The 15,530-nt window shown below is 47.0% G+C and overlaps 1 pseudogene; it reads left to right on the forward strand.

Moving 5' to 3' along the window:
* Nucleotides 1–14,218: 14,218 nt before the first annotated feature.
* On the forward strand, nt 14,219–15,293 carry LOC128402512 (peptidyl-prolyl cis-trans isomerase FKBP2-like; annotated as a pseudogene).
* The last annotated feature ends 237 nt before the right edge of the window (nt 15,294–15,530 follow it).

Below are 15,530 nucleotides of genomic sequence, written 5' to 3' on the forward strand. Positions count from 1 at the left end.
GTCTCAGTCTACCTCCCTATTCCCTCCACCCATCACAGGAGCAGATGAGGCAGATGGGAGCCAGGATGACACCACAGTCACTGAAAGATGATGTGGGTGGGAGATTGCTAAAGGTAGAAAAAGGTAAAGGACCCCTGGATTGTTAAGGCCAGTCAAAGGTGACTACGGGGTTGTGCCGCTTGTCTCGCTTTCAGGCTAAGGGAATTGGCGTTTGTCCACAGACAGCTTTCTGGGTCATGTGGCCAGCATGACTAAACTAATTCTGGCTCAATGGAGCACCGTGACAGAAGCCAGAGCGCACGGAATCGCCGTTTACCTTCCCGCCGGAGCAGTACCTATTTATCTACTTGCACTGGTGTGCTTTCGAACTGCTAGGTGGGCAGGAGCTGGGACAGAGCAATGGGAGCTCACCCCATCGCGGGGATTCGAACCGCTAACTTTCCGATCAGCAACCCCAAGAGGCTCAGTGGTTTAGACCACAGCGCCACCTGCATCCCTTTGGGGGCTTGCTAATGGGCATCTGGATGGCCACTGTGAGGACATAAATAATAAATTATTATTATTATTATTATATAGGGGCACAGAGCAGGCGATCAAGGGGGAATGGTGGGAGCTGCTGTCACCTCCAGCATCTGCCTTAATTTGCCTAATGGTAGGGCAGGCTCTACTGAATTCAATGGGACTTACTTCCGAGTAGACGCATGCAGGGTTGTGCTTTGCTGTGTCTTCTTTGCTTGTCCCCAAGACTGAAGAAGCTGGATTGCCCAAAATGAACAAGATGTTCAAAATGAACAAAAAATGAACTTAGTTCGTCTAATTCCTCCAAGCCACTCAATAGTCCTGACAAACTGGGTTGGGGAAGTGTATAGAGTGTTTTTCCTTGAACAGCAGGTCAAGCAAGAGGAAAAAGATGGAGAATGAGACAACGCGATCAGTTCACAGGGTTCCTCCTGTGTTCTAAAGAACATGGGCAGCCTCTTCTCTCTGGGAAATAGTCTGAGTGGGTGAGTTTGGCTCCAGCTAATTCCCAGACAGAACTTTACATCATAGATATACAAAACCATCATGTATTGTTTAACACAGTGACAACCTCCAACCCACCCCCAACAGAGAGCCCAGAAATGTCCACGGGAACATTCCCCACCCTCCACCCACAGGCTTTGGAAATGACCTGCACATGGGGCTCCAGCCTTCATGGAATTATAGCTGTGGGAATCTGCACAAGACTCCTGCTGGCTTATGTCCATCAGGAATCCTGTGTGTGCTGACTCAGTGCCGATATGACAGGGGCGGGGAGCCACACACATGGTTTCCCTTTTCTTTTGGCAAATGTGGCCTTCCGGAGCTCACTCTCTGGCCCCCAGGACCACTGCCAGTGGTCGGATGCAGCCTGGTCAACAAAGCCAAGTGTCACATCTGATCCCTGGGACATTGCACATAGGGGAAAGCAGCCTTTAGGCTGAAACAGCCCCCCTACCCTTGCATTATGACATCCAGACTCTCAAGGCAAATACCTCTCAATGCAGATATTTGCAATCAGTTTGCTAGGAACTGCATTGCAATGGGCTTCCAGTCGGGAGGGTGCAGTGAGGTGCTGCTGCTCACCTCATCCCAGTCGGCCCCTTCGCTGCTGCTTACCAGGAGGTAGAGGAAGGAGTGAGGCAGTGACACCCCACCGCCATGCAATCTGCCACAGTCTACAGGTTTGCATTGTAAGTTCCTTACTTGCATTCCCTCTATGGCATGACTTATTCCCATCAGTTGCTTTTCAAAGATGGTTGCCTTGAGGATGCTGCTGTCATCTGCAGAGGCTTTGGGATCATCTGCATTGCCTTCTTCCACCCTGGGTGGGAGGATGTGGACAATACTGAGCACATTTACTCAGAAGTAAGTCCCACTGATTTATAGAAAGAATGTACAGGAAGGCCCATTAAACCTGAAATAGCTCTACTGCAGAATTTCATCATTCCCATCTGCCTTCATTCATATTCCTTCCACACACGGGGAACGTCTAATGCACCCCAACGCTTGGCTGAAGAGGCAGGCTGTTGTTCTCTTTCACAGAATCACAGAATTGTAGAGTTGGAACAGACCCAATCCAACCCTCTGCAATGCAGGAATCTCAGCTAAAGCATCCATGACAGATGCAGACCCTCCAAGTGTCCCTATATTCCAGGGACATCCCTGACTTAGAGAAGCTGTCCCAGTTTCTGATTTGATCCCGGAATGTTCCACTTTTCCTTAGGGTGTCCCTATTTTCATTGGAGAAATATTGGAGGATATGGAGTTATTTGACCCCCTAAGCCGTCTAAAGGCAATCCTGTATAAGGATGTTTTAAAAAATGTTTTATTATGTTTTTATATCTGTTGGAAGCTGCCCTGAGTGGCTGGGGCAACCCAGTAAGATGTGTGGGGTCTAAATAGTAAAATAATCATTATGGAACGGGACGTCCCTATTTCCATCAGAGAAATGTTGGAGGGTATGCAGATGGCCATTCAACCTCTGCTTAAAATTCTCTAAGGAAGCAGAGTCCACAACCTCCCAAGGGAGACGGTTCCACTGTCGAACAGCCCTCACTGTCAGAAAGTTCTACCTGATGTTTAGTGGGAATCCCCTTTCTTGTAACTTGAAGCCATTGGTTCGAGTCCCACCCTCCAGAGCAGGAGAAAACAAGCTTGTTCCCTCTTCCATGTGATAGCCCTTGAGATATTGGAAGATGGCTATCCTATCTCCTCTCAGTCCCCTCTTTTCCAGGGTAAACATACTTGGCTCCTTCAATCATTCCTCATCAGGCTTGGTTTCCCGACGCTTGATCATCTTGGTTGCCCTCCTCTGCACACATCCCAGCTTGTCAACATCCTTCTTAAGTTGTGGTGCCCAGAACAGTATTCCAGGTGTGGTCTGACCAAGGCAGAATGGAGTGGTACTATTACTTCCCTTGATCTCGACACTATACTTCTGTCCAGTGCTATTTTTCTAGAAAAAGAGGTTGTCTAATAATGGCAATGGTGCCCACATGAGAGGTGCTGGAACTGAGTTTTGGTGAGTTCTGGATGAAAAAAAGCCCTGCTTCTGTTGATGCCAAAGCTTTCCTCTTTTGGAAGAAGCTCCCAAGGCAGCAATCCTGGGCCAGCTTACCTGAGGAATATGCCCAAATGAACTTAGTGGGGGCTTACTTTTGAGTCGACATGTATAGGATTGCACAGTTCTTCCGTATTCTCTTCCTCAGTGTCTTAGGGTCCCATAACCACAACTGAAGAACCATTGACCTACCGGCATTATTGAAGGCAACCATGAACCATAGAAACTGCAAGGATTGTTTCAAGTGACCCTGGGGAGCATTTGAGCTAAGCGGCCTCTGATGGGTGGCATTTGCCAGCCCATAAGTTCTTAGAGAAAGGGAATGTATTCCTGCCCCAACCTCTTAACAAATAACAGAAGGCAATTCTTAGGAAGACTTGCTAAGCTGTTGGCTGTGAGTCAGGGAGCATTAAAAAAACACAAAAAAACATTTATTTTATCCAATTTCTCTCCAGAGCTTTGTTTGACATAATTACAAATGGAAGAGCTTATTGTTAGTCTCCATCTTACACTGTGCAGGCGCAGGACTCTCAGAGCCGCGCTCAGCTCTTAGATTACTTTAGCGACTTTGCGTTAAAGAGACTTGATAAAGCCAGGGTCAAATTTGGGCTTTGGGGAGATTTAAGCTATTAATAATGTGGAGGGAGTCTTTAAGATAAGGCGCACTGGAAACTGATATACAACCATTTTGCATGGTGGATAAAAAAAATACGAATTGGGAAGTTTCAAGTGCAAAGAGTGTCAGGCTGGTGTCAGGGCCAAATGCAGCCTCTGTCTGGCCCCTGGGACTCTCCCCAGGCTGTAACCTCCTCCTCTTATTCCCAGGCAATGCCCCTCAAAAGTGAGCCCCACTTCACACCCTCCAGGCCTCGCTCTCTCCTTGAACTCTGACCAGGCATCTTGCTTGCCTGGGTGTTCGCTAAGCCGTGCACAGAAAACTGTGCAACCAGGGCAAGGACACTGAGGGAAATGTAATGTGTGAACCAGCAGGCCGTGGACAGAGTCAGCAGGAATCCTTGGGCTTGTGGCTGCTGGATAGATGGTTGCCAGCCAAATCCAGGACCCACCCATTCACGTTGCTTCTGCCTTCCCTTGAATCACAAATCCAAAGGTGGTGCTGGGACAGGGTGTTTGGAGCTGTAGAAGGGGGGCCTAAAATGAAATGAAATATGTTGCCAAGGGGGTGTGAAAGGGTAACTTCTTTTCACTGTTCCATTCCATTCCATTTATGTCTTCGTTCTCGCAGCCAGAAGCAGTCCCTGAGGCGATTTGCAGGGACAACCTGCAATATGTATAATAGGTAAAGGTAAAGGGACCCCTGACCATTAGGTCCAGTCGTGACCGACTCTGGGGCTACGGCGCTCATCTCGCTTTATTGGCCGAGGGAGCCGGCGTACAGCTTCCGGGTCATGTGGCCAGCATGACTTAGCTGCTTCTGGCGAACCAGAGCAGCGCACGGAAACGCCATTTACCTTCCTGCTGGAGCGGAACCTATTTATCTACTTACACTTTGACATGCTTTCGAACTGCTAGGTTGGCAGGAGCAGGGACCGAGCAACGGGAGCTCACCCCATTGTGGGGATTCGAACCGCTGACCTTCTGATCGGCAAGTCCTAGGCTCAGTAAATTTTACTGTTCTTGTCATTCAAGATGTATAATACAAACCCATGAGAACAATGACAAGAACAGTAAAATTTATGAATTGCTTCCTATGAGGCATCTCATATATCAAATGATGGGATACATAGAAACAGCTAAAACAATATTTCACATACTTTTTCTTTATACATTGAATGTTCATAATAACATTAAATGTTCATCTACCAACACCACCCAATGAGATAAAGTACCCCCCTGCCACTCAGGGATGGACAAAACAGTCTGTTTTCATTTCCATGCAGTTTTCATTTTTCTAGTCTCAAATTCAGTTCTCCACATTTCTGCATTTTCCCCCTCAGGAAAATTTGTTAGCATTTTATTGCAAACTTTTGTCAGACACATTTGCTTATGTGATTTTCTCTGACAGAAACCCTTTGGCAAGCAATTTCCTCTAATATAATGCAAGTTTCCCCCCACTTATTTGCATTTTTCATGTACACTTTCCTGTAATACACACATTTTTGCACACACTGTCAGTTTGGAGAAACTGCACCACAAAATTTAGAGAAGCACGAATTTCAAAGGCAAGCTGGATTTTGCTTTGCATATTGTTTCAGAAAGTGTGAATCAGGTAGGTTTGCGTTAAAATCCCAGCGAAACTCAATCTCTCCCGCATCTCCACATGTCACCTGGTTCCTCCTTCAAGAATAGCAATGACACGTCATACATGACAGTTCCTCTGCAACTGGATTCAACCTTTTCGTCGTTTTGTTGTATAAAAACAAACAAGGCATTACATTGTCAGTTGGTTTCCTTCTTGAGACTCTATGGCTAACACTTGTGTATTAAATTACACTTTTTTTTCCAAAATGTGGGAAGTCCACCCAGGGCTGGAAGAAAAATGTGAGAACAGCTGGTCAGGGATGAGATCTTTAAATCCCCAGGTGCTCTGTGAAAAATAAATGGTCCGCCTCAAAAGCTGTTGTGGTAACCAGCAAGGCAATCAACCCTCTGGTGATAGAAGACTGTTTAGTATGAAGATTTGATTCCAGCTTCTGGTCTGATATCCAGGCTTCTGTTTGAGAGCTTTTAGCCTGAGCACATTGCGCTCAGAATCACTTTGGGGACACGGAGGCTGATAAATTATCTGGGAATTTCTCATGTTAATCCCATTCTCCCATTCCACCGTGGTCTCTCTCTTCCTCCCTGAGAGCCTCGCCAATCTAATGGGATAATGCTTCTGATCAATTCCCTCTGACTCAAAGGCCATGTGGACTTTCTCAGAAGTCCTAACCAGGTTGAGACTCTAGTCCTATGAGCATGTTTATTTATAATTTCCCCACTAGCTGTTAGTCTTGGCTGCAGCCTCAGCTTTGGAAAGAATTTCCAGAGAGGATGAGGCCAGAGTGACTGGCCTGGGTCCCAGCGCCCCCTCGGCTTGTTTTCGTTAGGGGGAAAAGGCTCAGGGTATAGGATTTATTGGCTCTGAAAGATCATTCTTGACATTATTATTATTATTATTATTATTATTATTATTATTATTATTATTATTGAATTTATATACCACCCTATACCTGGGGGTCTCAGGGCGGTTCACAAAATAAAATCAAGATACAAAACCACAAAATACATAAAAATAAAAACAACAACCCAATAGCCCCCCCCCAAAAAAACACATTTTAAAAGGGTATAGGATGCAAATCAGATCAACCAAAGGCCTGGTTAAAAAGGAACATTTTTGCCTGGCGCTTAAAGGGGTATAATGAAGGCACCAGGCGAACTTTCCTGGGGAGAGCATTCCACAGATGGGGAGTCACTGCAGAGAAGGCCCCGTTCTCAGTTTGCCACCCTCTGGATCTCTCAAGGAGGAGGCACACGAAGGAGGGCCTCAGAAGATGATCTCAGGGTCCGGGTAGGCTCATATGGAAAGAGGTGGTCCTAGAGGTATTGTGGTCCTGAGCCGTTTATAGGTCAAAACCAGCACTTTGAATTGGGCCCGGAAACTAATTGGTAGCCAGTGCAGTCGGACCAGGATCGGTGTAATATGCTGCCAATCCCATTGAGAGGAGGATCCAGTAGGTTCATGGATCACATCTGTGTCCACTGCCTCAATTGAGAGAAGAGATGAAGCCATAGAATCATAGACTTGTGGAGTTGGAAGGGGACCTGAGGATCATCTAGTCCAGGCATAGGCAAACTCTGGACCTCCAGATGTTTGGGGCTACAATTCCCATCATCCCTGACCACTGGTCCTCTTAGCTAGGGATGATGGGAATTGTAGTCCCAAACATCTGGAGGGCTGGAGTTTGCCTATGCCTGATCTAGTCTAACCTACTGCAATGCAGGAATATGCAGCTGTCCTGTATGGGGATCAAACCTGCAACCTTGGTGTTAGCAGCAGCATGCTCTAACCAGCTGAGCTATCCAGGAAGTGAGATGGTTTCAAACTGGATTGCAGGAGGGAACTGGCCAGTCTGGCCACAATCTGACAGTGCAATCCTATAGATATCGTTACAGGGAAGGGCTGCTGGAGATCATCTGCTTTGGAAGCTCCCAGGTTCAATCTCAAACATCTCCAGGAAGGGCTGGGAATGTCTCTTGTCTGAAAACATGGAGAGCTATGGCTGGTCCACAGGAATAATACCGAGCAAGATGGACTGTCTTGGACTGCCTGGATGCCGAGGAATTGTGGGAGGCACCACCTGGGCAACCCCAAGGGAATGCCCTGGAGAAGAAGGCTCAGAGCCAGGGGACTGGCGACGGGATGCCAAAGGGTGGTCAGAGGGAGCAGACTGGAAGGAGGAGGTTGAAGCGGAAGAGGCAACAGGGTTTAGTGAGCAGGAAGAGTCTGGGGCAGAAAGCAGTACAGATTCAGAGGCTGGAGAGGAGGATGCCAGGAGACAGAGATGAGGCAGGCTGCTGAAGAATCCAGGGAGTCTACCCCTCCTGCTGCGACCAGCTCTCCTCCCTCCTGGTCTCCTAGAACATGCAGAGAAAGGAAAAGGGAAGAGGGGAGATGGGCTGTGTGCAGATGTAGTCTCTGGTTAATGGAGAGGAGTGGGGTTTAGGTAGCTATGGGAAGGCAGGGATCTTCAGTCCTCACAACTGCCTCATTGGGGCAACCATCTCATTCCCCTACTAGGAAGTGTTGCTGGGATTACTAGACCTGTGTTGTTTTGGTTTGAACAAAGAGTTAACATCACTGATACTGGTGTTTTTTTATTGTTGACCTACTCCTGACTCTGGCCCCTGACATGGACCAATAATTTGACTTGCCACAAGGCAACCTCCTACATCTCTGTATGTCTACTTTTCAGTAGTGGACAGGGTCATGGGGCCCTGCCACACACCTGACCTCCCTCTGGCTGAGTCACCTCTGCCTACCAGGATGGAGTGAGGCAAAGCAATGGTGAGGCAGCACATTAGAAAGCCCTACATTGGTTCTGTGCCAGCCACAGCATCACCTTGTTCCTCCTCCTCTCCACCGTGGTCTGCAGCAGCAACTCTGTTGTTGGGAGGTCAGGTGAACGGTGCAGCCCCAGCATGCCGTTGGCTACAGCTGCTTGTAACACAGGAAGGAATTGACACAGAATGGATCCATCCATCCATCTCTACTCTTAAAGTAAATCCCATTGAGTTCAGCAGATCGTACTCCCTGGCTAAATGGATATTAAAGTTACCAAACAGTGGTGCAGTTTCCAGGATCAAATTCGTCTCCCCCTAACTTGAAACGGGGTGCAAAAATGCCCGACCAAATTGTGAAATTGAGCAGTTGGCAAGAGAGCTTTGCACCCCGATTTCTGTGTCGACCGGCAGGTGAGTCCCAAATACGGGTTCCGTCGGTGGTTCCTGCCAATCAAAGCTTTGGAAAGGGCTCCCCCTCAGCCCAGCCTTTCTCATAATAAAATAATAAATCTGGGAAAGAAAGGGGAGAGTGGGATTATTCAGGAGGGCTCCATCTGTGACACTGCTAATGATTTCCAACTGTCTCGCAGCCGAGCAAGAGCCGCTATCAATCACAGGGCCAGGGAAGCTGTGTAACGGATACTACACAAACACTACATTTTTCTGGGTCACCACAATGCTAATACTTCCATAAACATCAGGTTATGACACGTCTGACTTCATCTCCATCAACACAGGGTGCTTGGGATTGAACGCAGCCGTGGTGGGAAGAGCCTGAGGCCAGCGTTCCTGGGGCGAGGGTGGCTCAGGAGCAAAGCACCCGTGGATCCTGAAGCCAGGTCCCTCAGTACCTCGTTCAGCTCTGCGCCCGCTAAGCCACACTGCCTCTTGCATACTAATTTTCAAATGGTGCGTCAGGAGAATTGCTAGTGTTGAGGAGGAGGGGGTCCCCTCACCCCTTTCAATCCTCTTGTCTTCTCTCTGGTGACTTTGTGCTGCCTTTGACTCCCCCCAGATTCCAGTTTTAGGTAGAAGATGGTGCGTTAACCCCTCACAGGGTGTTAGGTATGGAGGAAAAAATTGATTTGGTTCATGTGTTAATGTGCACCCACCAAGTTTGCACTTCCCAAAACAATACAAAAAATGGAACGTATCCGACCTTCGAAATTAAAACTTCTCTGAATTTTGCAACACAGTTCTTCAGCCACAAAATGCATCCATCAGTGAAAATAACACACAAAATACATATCAAATGGCTTCCAAATAAATGTATATGAGGTGAAATGAATATTAAAATGCTGACCGAGACTCGCAAACTGATGTAGAAATAAAGCGAACTGAACTGAACTTTGCAAAGAGTGATCATAGCGAATTATAAGGGAGTTTTCAGAAGCACTATTCTAAGAGAAACAATTTGCAGTTTGGGCACCATGTTTCCCAAGCTCCATAGGAATCCTCTCTAGAATTCAGTTCCCATGGAAGAAAACTAACATGTTTGAATTGTCCCTCTTCCGTTCCTATATCACTTCTCTTAACCCAAGCAAGCTAAAGGCAAAAGAGGAGCGAACTGCTGGGCAATGAGTCCACACAATTAACTGGTGAAGCAACCCTTGGAAATGGATAGCACTGGCTTATTAGCAGATGACCCAGAGCCATTTCCCAGCTTAGCTGGAGCCCATGAAGGGCGCCAATTTTTGTTTGATTGTGTTTATTTTAAACATTAAGAGAATTGAAGAAAGCCCAAGCTGAGGAGGACTCAGGTGTCCTATGTGCAAATGTCTCAAGGTGCTGCGAAAACAAGCTACAGAAAGTTGGTCTTCTATATCTCACCTTTGTGCACAAGCAGTTTTCTGTGTGTGGATGGATGAAATGTCTGGGAGGGTTTGTTTTCTGAGAATCCAAGGTCTTGGCATTCTTTAAATTTTTATTTTATCTCTCCTTAAAACTGAATGACAATTGATCTCAAGGTTTCAACAGGGTTAAAATTTGCACTTTGGTTGCACTGGAAATTGAGGCAGAGCGTTTGTAGTGGTTAGAGCACTGGACTAGGACCAGGGAGTGGGATGATGGCCAGAGAGAAACACAGGTACAAATCCCCTCTCAGCTGTGATGTTGACTGAATAATCTGGCAAATCCCTCTGAGAGAATGCACTGTAGATCACCAGGTGACGGCAACAGGTCAAACTGGGAGCCAGAAACCTCCATCAACCTGTTTAAAATCCCCAGAGAACTACAGCAGATCCCAAATCCACCTTCAGCCCACCCCCTATTCTGGAGCAACCAAAGGAATCAAAACAATTTCATGAATATATTAAGGAATATATAGAAATCACTGTGGGTATTGTTGGGACAACCTTGCCTGCCTCTCAACTATTTAACAACAGCAACATCACCGTTTTAATCTAATTTGGGCGGCTGAAATGAAAACTTGCTGGGAATAGCCTTTAGTGTGAAATGACTTTGAACTCAGTTCTGATGAGGTGGCCATGTGTCCTACTTTATAAAGGGCAAACATCCTTTTAAAGCAGTGGTGGCCAAACATGGCCCTCCAGCTGTTTCAGGACTACAATTCCCATCATCCCTGGCCACTGGTCCTGTTAGCTAGGGATGATGGGAGTTGTAGTCCAAAAACTGCTGGAGGGCCAAGCTTGGTCACCATTGTGTTAAAGGGTCATTGAAGAATAGCCCCCTTTTAAAATGTGTCCTCTGTTTGAAGGCATCCAAGTGCTTTTTAGAGATAAAGAAGAACTATAAGAATGGAGAACGAGGGGGATCGCCAAGGTGCCCATCAACAGTTAGCAAATTGGCAGCAGACTAAGCAGGGACATGCAGAAATCATCCAGTCGCTCTTTCCGTCTATGGTGAGATGTATTATATTTCTGCTTAAATGATAGCAAGAATTTCTAAATGTGCATATAAACACATACTGTACACATATACATGTCAGGCAATCATCTAATTAAGGAACAGCTTCTCTGCGATGGACCACACCTAAGGAGGCCGACTTTCAGCAGTGGATTTGTATCATTTGTAAAACATTTGACAAATGGAGACGATGGCAATATAAACTATTATGCTAAAACCCTTAAGCTTCACAGCTATTGCAGGAATGTTGCCAGGTGGTGGTGGGAAATAGAAGCCCTTCAAAGTTATGTTTGCTTTGAAAGGATCAAGGCCACTTAAGTAACAAGGGGATGGGGCAACCCAGGAGGAATTGGATTCTCATCTCAGTTTCATGTGCTCAACAGAGTTACAGCAGTAGGGAATCTCTAGGGGTATCGGAGTGGTGGTGTAGGCTTTTTCTGCAAGGCAAAAAGATCCAAGGAGATGTGTAAAGCAGAACCAGTTAGGGGTGGGGCCTGGGGAGAGGGCTTGGGGGTCAGGCAGGGACAGACCTGAGGGCCAGGTTGAGAGGCTTGGAGGACTACATTTGGCCCACAGGCCTCAGTTTCCCACCCTTGTTCATGGACTGGAGTTGAAGTCAATGTCAGCGCTGGTCCCAAGTTTTTTTGTGGGAGAGAATTGGACAAAATTCTCTCAGTGGTCCCTCCGTAAGTTGCTCCCTCCTTTCTGCTGCCCATCCGTTTATCCTCTGTCCCTTGGGCCCTGTCTCCAGGACAGAGGAGGGCACCAGGCAAATGTCCTCCATGGTCAGTCTTGCCACTGCTTCATATTCCAAAAGGGCAAGAGAGCAGGCAGAAACAGCCAGGAGGCAGAGATGACACAGAGGAGCTCACTCCTCCTGGCTAAAGACTCCTTCTATCTTGGCTGGGGAAAGGAAGAGGTTCCCCTTTCTTCCTTACATCCTTGCTTGCCTTAGCTTCATGTCCAGGTATTAAAGGTTCAAGAGCCTTCTCTGACATTACCATTGGTTACCTGCTCCAAACACACCTTTCCCCACCTCCACTCCAGGTTTTCCCTGAACACAAAAGCTGGATTGTGTCCTTTGCACGTCACAGTGTTTTCTTGCATTCCTGTATTTTTTATTGCTTCTCTTCCTAGTTTGTGCTGATGGTTTTATATTATATATATATGTGTGTGTGTGTATTTCAAGGTAAAGGGACCCCTGACCATTAGGTCCAGTCGTGGCCGACTCTGGGGTTGCGGTGCTCATCTCGCTTTATTGGCCGAGGGAGCCGGTGTACAGCTTCCGGGTCATGTGGCCAGCATGACAAAGCTGCTTCTGGTGAACCAGAGCACCGCACGGAAATGCCGTTTACCTTCCCGCCAGAGTGGTACCTATTTATCTACTTGCACTTTGACGTGCTTTCAAACTGCTAGGTTGGCAGGAGCAGGGACCGAACAACGGGAGCTCACCCCGTCGCAGGGATTCGAACCACCGACCTTCTGATCAGCAAGTCCTAGGCTCTGTGGTTTAACCCACAGCGCCACCCACACACCCACACATATGGCATATAGGCAATATTTGTGGGGGGGAGCATTTTCATTTGCTTAGAAAGTGGTATAGAAATGGTCTTACATAGGTTTAATTAGAGGAGGAGGAGCAGCAGGCTTTGGGGAGTCAGCAATTGGCCCCTTGCCTCTGTGTAGCCTTGGTTGGGGGCCCTTTGATGCTGATCCCCAATCCTGACTCCAGTTGACAGCTCTGGACTCAGTGGTGAACCTTGTGCTTAGAGTTGGATGGCCCTGGCAAATGGAGGAGGGCTAATTAAGGAACAGCCCAACAGAACCACTTTGCCGATGACTGAATGGGAATGTTTGCACAGTGTAGTGTGTGTTGCCAAAATAACAATATCCCTCTTCTTCTGCATACATTGTAGACGTGATCCCATTTGGAAAGCCCATCCATCTCTTTCCCACAAATTGTTTATCAAGAATTGGATACCATGAGGAAAAGAATATTTCTGAGCTCTCCTCGTGATTGAACCTGACACTCAGCAAACTCCCAGGCTGCATGCATATGAAAATTCCCTAGATCACTGGCAGGTCAAGGCAAGCCTCACAAAGAGCGTTCAGTGTAAAAGTTCCATTTCAGACGGTTCACCTGGAATTCAATCCTCCAAACTGGAGGAGATGGTAATCTTTGTTTTCGTTTGGAATCACCACAAAGAATCCATTGCCTTAAAAAAAATAAATGTTAACCCTCCCAGCTGAGGCCTACAGAAGCACCATATTTCCACGGAGGAAATATGGTAAGGCCTGAACAACTTGATCCAGCAGGCTGCAAGCAGCCCACCTAACCAGAAATGGTGGCCTGCAAACTTATCCTGCCAGGGCGCTTAGGCCCTGGCAACTGCCCGGGTAAGGCTTGTGAGAATGCTAGGCCAGGCAGCCTGCTGTTTCACATATTGCAGCCACTGAAGTCAATGTGAAATTTTGGGCAATGTATTGAATAATGAATATACAGTCGTACCTTGGTTCTTGAATGCCCTGGAACTTGTACGTTTTGGCCCCCCAGCGTTCGAAAACTGGAAGTGAGTGTTCCAGTTTTCGAATGTTCTTTTGGAAGCCAAATGTCTGACAGGGCTTCTGTGCCTTCTGATTGGCTGCAGGAGTTTCCGCTTTGGAAGTTGAACGTTTCGGAAGTCGAATGGATTTCCGGAACGGATTCCCTTTGACTTCCGAGGTACAAGGCCAAATGTATATGAAGAGGCCAAATGTAGACAGGTAGCCTACCACCTATGGAATACTTTCTGCAAAAAAGCTCACCTAGCATCCATTTTACAATTGTTATAGGAGGAGGGTGTTGCTTTGAATGATGCCCATGGGTTCCAGTCAAGCCTGTGATTTTGTAACTATAGTTTTGTAACTATAGTTTGAAGCAGAAAGGACTGTTGACCTAGGACTCAGCTACATTTGTAAAGATAAAGCACTTTATATGAGTCATAACACCATGACACCAGATGGCGCTGTGGAGTCCCGTCTCTCGCCAACGGGATTTCCCTGTATGAAGTTTACAGTGCGTTTAACTGATGTGTCTAGGCCACAGGACAGATGCAGGGGGAGGGCTGTGCACAGCCCTAGTTTATATAGGATATTTTAATGTAAGTTCCCTCAAGGCTTCAGCATAGGGGATGATGCTGGGCTATGGAGATCCTTCAGCAATGTGTCCTGATGGAAGGTTGGTTGGATGTGGCAGTGATCCATGTTTAGAAAACCAAACGGTTGGGGTGGTATTCGCTGAGGAAAGGAGAGGAGCTTATGCGATGCAGGTGAGCCAGGGAGCAACATTACTCACTCTGGCACTGTGTGCAGTCTTCTCGCTAGTGCTGAGCATGGAAGGCAAACAGAAGCTCCAGACTGGGGTCAAGAAGCGGGTGGACAACTGCCCCATCAAGTCCCGCAAGGTCTGCCAAAAAAGCTGAAAAACATCTTCATGTATGCGACAACGGCCGCGAGAGTTTTAGTAGCACAAGGATGGAAGACTGAAGAAACCCCAACTAAAGAATTATGGCAAGAAAAGTTGATGGACTATGCAGAACTGGCAAAACTGACATACAAGCTAGGGGACAAGGATAACTGTGACTTTAAAGATGAATGGGAACCCTTTACAAAGTATTTGAAGATGCAACAAAGCAAACTGGACTCCTTGGCTGGTTTTGAATAAACATTCACAAACTTTTTATTGATAATTATTACTTAAATAGTTTGTGTAACATGCAGAAAACAGCATTTTTAGAGAAATCAAAGACTGGAACTGAAGGAAGTCGGGGGTGGGGGTGGGTGGGTTCTGTGGGGGGAGGGAGGGGGAGGGAGGAAAAAAAAGGGGGGGGAAATAAGGATGATATGTTTCTAGATAATATGTTTTGTCTTAATTTTGAATAAAAAAGTAATTTTAAAAAAAAAGTCCCGCAAGGGTGATGTGCTCCACATGCATTATACGGGCAAGCTGGAGGATGGGACAGAGTTTGACAGCAGCCTGACTCGTGATCAGCCATTTATCTTCTCCTTGCGGACTGGACAAGCCATTAAAGGCTGGGATCAGGGCCTGGGATGTGTGAGGATGAGAAGAGAAAGCTGGTCATTCCCTCTGAGCTGGGTTGTGGGGACTGCGGAGCACCACCCAAAATCCCAGGTGGCGCAACCTTAATCTTTGAAGTTGAGCTACTGAAGATTGAGCGAAGGCAGGAATTGTAGCAACCTCTCTTCGGGGGAGGGGGGCACGTGGGGAGGGGAGGTAATCTCGAGACGCGCCTCAGGATTTGTAGATACCGATGGGCCAAATAAAAGCACAGACCAGAAAAAACCCCCAAACGGTTATAACTATGTCCTGACATCTGCTTTTCTTAATTTTTGGGATGTCGTAGAGTTTGGACATGGGGTGCTCTGACTCTATGGGCCTGCTTTTACCCGAACAGAAGAAAAACTTCCCACCCAAAAGAAAAGAGGGGCGCATTTTTTATTTTGCTGGTGGGAACCCTGCCGTGTCTTCACTGCCACCCTTCACCTAAAGAAATGTGCCAGACATGATGCTCTCCTCCCT

This window comes from Podarcis raffonei, chromosome 15 (assembly GCF_027172205.1).
Source record: "Podarcis raffonei isolate rPodRaf1 chromosome 15, rPodRaf1.pri, whole genome shotgun sequence".
NCBI lineage: Eukaryota > Metazoa > Chordata > Lepidosauria > Squamata > Lacertidae > Podarcis > Podarcis raffonei.